Source organism: Petaurus breviceps, unplaced genomic scaffold (genome assembly GCF_028583685.1).
Source record: "Petaurus breviceps papuanus isolate PSGF00001 unplaced genomic scaffold, PetGlider_PUasm1.0 90537, whole genome shotgun sequence".
Lineage (NCBI taxonomy): Eukaryota > Metazoa > Chordata > Mammalia > Diprotodontia > Petauridae > Petaurus > Petaurus breviceps.
This window is the reverse complement of record NW_027187271.1, coordinates 945,137-950,594: the sequence shown is the minus strand read 5'-3', so window position 1 is coordinate 950,594 and position 5,458 is coordinate 945,137.

Below are 5,458 nucleotides of genomic sequence, written 5' to 3'. Positions count from 1 at the left end.
AAGTGACCAGTCTGAGGGGTAATCACTTTTGCTTTAACCTGCTTGGATCTGGATTGTGGTCTAGAGTGGAGGTCCTGGGGTGCGTGACCAGCTTTGCCAGAGCGTGTAGAGGCTTCAGAGAGGGCACCCAACTAATACCTCCAGCAGCTGAGAAAACCCCAGTGATTGGGACAAAGCTCCCCTGTCTGGTGGCAGAGTCCTACTGTGGCAAAAAGCCCAAAAGTCAAGTAATTGAGTAGCAAAATGAGCAGGCAAAGGAAGCAAACCAAGCAAAACAATCCAACATTAGACTCCTATTTTGGGGACAAAAAGGAGCAAAGAATGGAACAGGAGGAAGACAGTGAAGTCAGAACTCCTGCATCAAAAGCTTCAAAGGAAAATATGAGCTGGTTACAGGCCATAGAGGACCTTAAGAAGCAGATAAGAGAAGTGGAGGAAAAATTGGGAAGAGAAATGAGAACAATGAAAGAAAATTACGAAATGAGAGTCAAAGCCTGACTGAGGAAAATAACACCTTAAAAAATAGACTAACTCAAATGGCAAAAGAGGTTCAAAAAGGCAATGAGGAGAAGAATGCCTTAAAAAGCCAAATTTGCCTGATGGAAAAAGAATCTCAAAAGCTCACTGAGGAGAATCATTCCTTCAGAATTAGATTGGAGCAAATGGAAGCTAATGACTTTATGAGAAATCAAGATGCTGTTAAACAGATCCAAACAAATGAAAGAATAGAAGGCAATGTGAAATATCTCATTGGAAAAACCACTGACCTGGAAAATAGATCCAGGAGAGAGAATTTAAAAATTATTGGACTACCTGAAAGCCATGATCAAAGAAAGAACCTAGAAATTGTCCTCCAAGAAATTCTCAAGGAAAACTGCCCTGATGATTTAGAAGCACAGGGCAAAACAGAGGTTGAAAGAATCCACTGATCACCTCCTGAAAAAGATCCCAAAAAGAAAACTCCTAGGAATATTATAGCCAGGTTCTGGAATTCCCAGATTAAGGAGAGAATATTACAAGCAGCCAGGAAGAAAGAATTTGAATATTGTGGAAACACAATCAGGATAACCCAGGATCTGGCTGCTTCTACACTGAGGGATCGAAAAGGTTGAAATATAATATTCCGGAGGTCAAAGGAGCTGGGATTAAAACCAAGAGTCACCTACCCAGCAAAACTGAGTATCATGTTTCAGGGGAAAATATGGTCATTCAGTGGAATAGAGGACTTTCAAGCATTCTTGCTGAAAAAAACAGAGTTGAATAGAAAATTTGACATTCAGATACAAGAAGCAAGAGAAGCATGAGAAGGTAAACAGGGAAAAGAAATCATAAGGAACTTATCAAAGTTGAACTATTAACATTCCTACATGGAAAAACAATAATTGTAACTTATGAAACTTTTCTCAATAGTTGAAGGGAATAGAAATATATATATATATATATATATATATATATGTCAATATATGAGGGTATATGGGCATATGAATACATATGTGAATGTGTATATATGTTTACAGGTATACATAGATAGAGAGCACAGAACCAATTTAATAGGAAGGGATGATACTTAAAAGGTGAAATTAAGAGGTAAGAGAGGAATATAACGAGAGGAGATGGGGAGAGACAGAATGGGGTAAACTATCATATAGAAGAGGCAAGGGAAAATGGTTACAATGGAGGGGAAGAATAGGAAGGCAGAGGGTCAACCTTACTCTCACTGAATTTGGCTTGGGGAAGGAATGAAATACACACTAAATAGGGTATCTCACCCTACAGGAGAGTAGGGGGGGAAGGGGATTAGAGGGGGGATGATGGAAGGGAGGGCAGGCTGGGAGGGAGAGAAGTTGGAAGCACCCACTTTTGAAAAGAGACGGGATCAAAGAAGAGAACAGAACAAGTGGGAGATGGGATAGGAGGGAGGGAAATATAGTCAGTCTTTTACAATATATCCATTATGTTAATGTTTTGCTTTAGCTACACATATACAACCTATACTGAACTGCTTATCTTCCCAGTAAGGGTGGGTGACAAAGGAGGAAGGGAATGAATCTGGAATTCAAAGTTTTAAAATCAAATGTTTAAAATATACATACTATTATTAATACTATTTTACATGTAATTGGGAAATAAGATATATAGGCACTGGGGCATAGAGATCCACCATGCCCTATTGGAAAAGTCAAAGGGGTATGGGAGGAGGGGATATCCTGTGGGACTGCTATTTCAGGGCAGTGGATAGGGGGAAAATGGGGAGAAAATCTGTAACTCAAAATTTGGTGGAAATGAATGATGTAAATCAGTTAAGAGCATTTGGAAAATGAAAAAAAAAGAAAGAAAGAAAAGGCAAAAGGCCAATGCTAAAGTGAAGGGAGAGTTGGTGAATGATTCTTTGTTCACAGATGATTGTGCACTCAATGTAGCCTCTGAGGCCAAGATACAACAAAATATGGATCAGTTCTCTTCTCCTTGTGCTAATTTTGGCCTGACAATTAACACCAAGAAAACAAAGGTTCTCCACCAGCCAGCACCACACCATCCATTCGTGGAACCATCAGTTACAGCAGTTGGAAAATTTTTTAATGCTCTGGAGAAGTTTGCTTACCTTGGCAGTATACTTTCCAGGGATGTACACATGGATGATGAGGTTGACTCACACATTTCCAGTGCTAGCTCAGTCTTTGGGAGGCTCTGAAAGAAAGTATGGTAGAGAAGAGATATTAGACTGACTACCAAACTAAAGGTCTACAGAGTCATTGTGCTGAGCTCATTGTTGTATGCCTGCGAAACCTAGACAGTATACCAGTGCCATGCCAGGAAACTGAACTGTTTCCATTTAAATTGTCTTAGGAAGATCACCTGGTAAGATAAGGTACCAGATACTGAGGTCCTTGCTTGAGCTAAACTGCCAAGTGTTCAAACGTTACTAGAGAGTGCAACTCTAATAGGCTGGTCACGTTGTTTGAATGTCTAATGTACATTTGCCTAAAATACTATTTTAGGGAGAACTCACACAAGGCAAATGCTCACATGGAGGTCCGAAGAAGCAATGAAAGGACACTCTCAAGATCTCTCTGAAGAACTTTGGAATTGTGTGACATGGGAGACCCTGACCCAGGACCACTCGGAAGGTGCTGTGCTCTATGAACAAAGCAGAATTGCAGTAGCTCAAAAGAAAGTGACCAGCACAAGAGGTAATACATAATGAAGATATGCAGAGAGCAAAGTGTTCCACCATCCATGCTAATTTCTCTTCTGTGATGCACAGCTGGGCTCAAGTCCCTCAATTCTATGTCCCTAAGAGGTAAACTTTAGCCTGGGAAAAATGACGTGCCTCTGCTATTTGTCCCCAGTTTCTTCGTCTCCAGCATTGTTTAAAATAATATCTTTTCATTAAAAACTTAATAAACAATGGCAAACATAATTTCAATATTCAAATAACAAAAGGATTATACCTGTACCTGTGAATTTCTATTACAGTTTAATTTGTTTATAAATGAAATTAAATGTAACAAGATAGTAATACACTTGCTCTGAATCTTCATGCCTCCTTATGAATTTCTTTTCCATTTCTTCTATATGCTTTTTAAATGCTTACAAAGCAAGTGTGGAAAATACATATATCCAACAGAAAATATCATGCCCAGTTCTATAAATCTTCCAACCTACTCTTGAAACACTTTGGTTCTTCCTTCCATCTTTTCTTTCTTTCTTTTCCTTTTTTTCCCCTTTCTTTCTTTTACTCTTTTTTTATCCTTCCTTCCTTCTTTTTTCTTTCTTTTTTCCCTTTCCTCCCTCCTTCCCTTTTTTCTTCCTTCCTTCCTTCCTACATACTGACTTGCCCCTATCCCTTTGTAACACATAAGCATACAAAGCAAAACAAATCAACACATTGGCCACGTCTCTACCAAGATACAAGAGACGTGCTTCACAAACAGTCTTCAGAAGTCAGAACAGACCCCTTCAGCATTTTTATTTCTCATTCAGCTCTGGATACTCTGGCTCTCTTTATGAGAACAGGGCTGGGACATGAGTTGTCAACTACCTCACTAGCCCTTAAGATTATTCTGAACCCTTCAGCCATCTTGTCTTGGCAGCACACAAATCTCTTTCCCCCTTTAATTCAGATTTAAGAAAAACAACAACCAGGGTTAGAATTTTTCAAAAGGGGCATTTACTATTTATTAAGTGCTCAATACACTGCCTCTACACAGTAGGTGCTTAATAAATGTTTATCAATTGATTTAAATTCCAAGGAAAAAGAAAACAAACCATAAAAATACAGACAGCCACATTTTCTGAGTGTGGATTTTTTTTTAGCTTAACTTATTGACTCAACTGTCCTAGTTCATGCAAACCTAGTTCATTTTCCTCACCTGATACTGTCTATATTTGGTATCTGACCACAAGGGGCAGTATGGTAAAGTGGAAAGAGCTCTGGCCTTCAACACACTTTGACATTTTCTGACCTGAATATTTTTTATAATATGGGATAACTATGTGGTCCTGGGCAAGTCTCTTGACCTTAATGAGCCTTGATTTCTTTGTCTATAAAATGTGGGTGATGCTTGCCCTGCCTACCTTGTAGTGTGGTTAAGAGAAAAGCACTAAGAGCTTCATTTGTATAAATGGGAGTTACCAATTATTGCTATATTCATCCCAAAAAGTTGAACTAGGAATTAGCAATGCATGTAAATTGCAGAGGGAACTTTGGACTGTATATAAAGTAAAACCTCCTAAGCTGTCCAAATTAGATGAGAGCTGCCCAAAAGTGGAATAGGGTACTCTGGGTGGTAGAGTTCTTTGAATAAAGGCTGAATGGCCATTTATTGGAAATGTGGAAGAGGGGGTTCCTCTCTGGGTCCAGGCTGGACTAGTTATTCTGGGGTTCTATCATTACTCAAAACACTCTGGTATAACAGAGAGTGATAGATTTGGTAATGGACCTGAGTTCAATTTCTGCCTCAGATACTGGCTGTATGTGTGATCCAGGGCAAGTCATTTAACTTCAATCAACCTCAATTTCCTCATCTGTAAAAAGAGGATAATAATAGCTTCTACTACACAGGCTTGTTGTGAGGTTCAAATGAAGGTTCGTTTGAAAGGTTCACAAACCTTAAAGCATTATACTATATAAATATTTTTATTTTTATTTGGCTCCATATATGGTCAGGTCTGATGGAATCCTCAGCCTATCCCAGAATCTGCTTCTAATGCATCGAGTCCTTGATTTATAACATTAATAGCTGACATTTACATAGTGCTTTAAGCCTTGCAAAGCAATTTACATACATTATCTTATTCAATCCTCAAACCCACAGCAACTTCTTAAGGTAGGTACTATTATTAGCCTCATTTTAGAGATAAAGTAAGGCTGAAAAAGGTTAGGGGACTTACCCTGGGGTTACACAGAGAAGCAGGTCTTTGAGGCAGGCAGGATTCAAACCCACATCACTAAGGC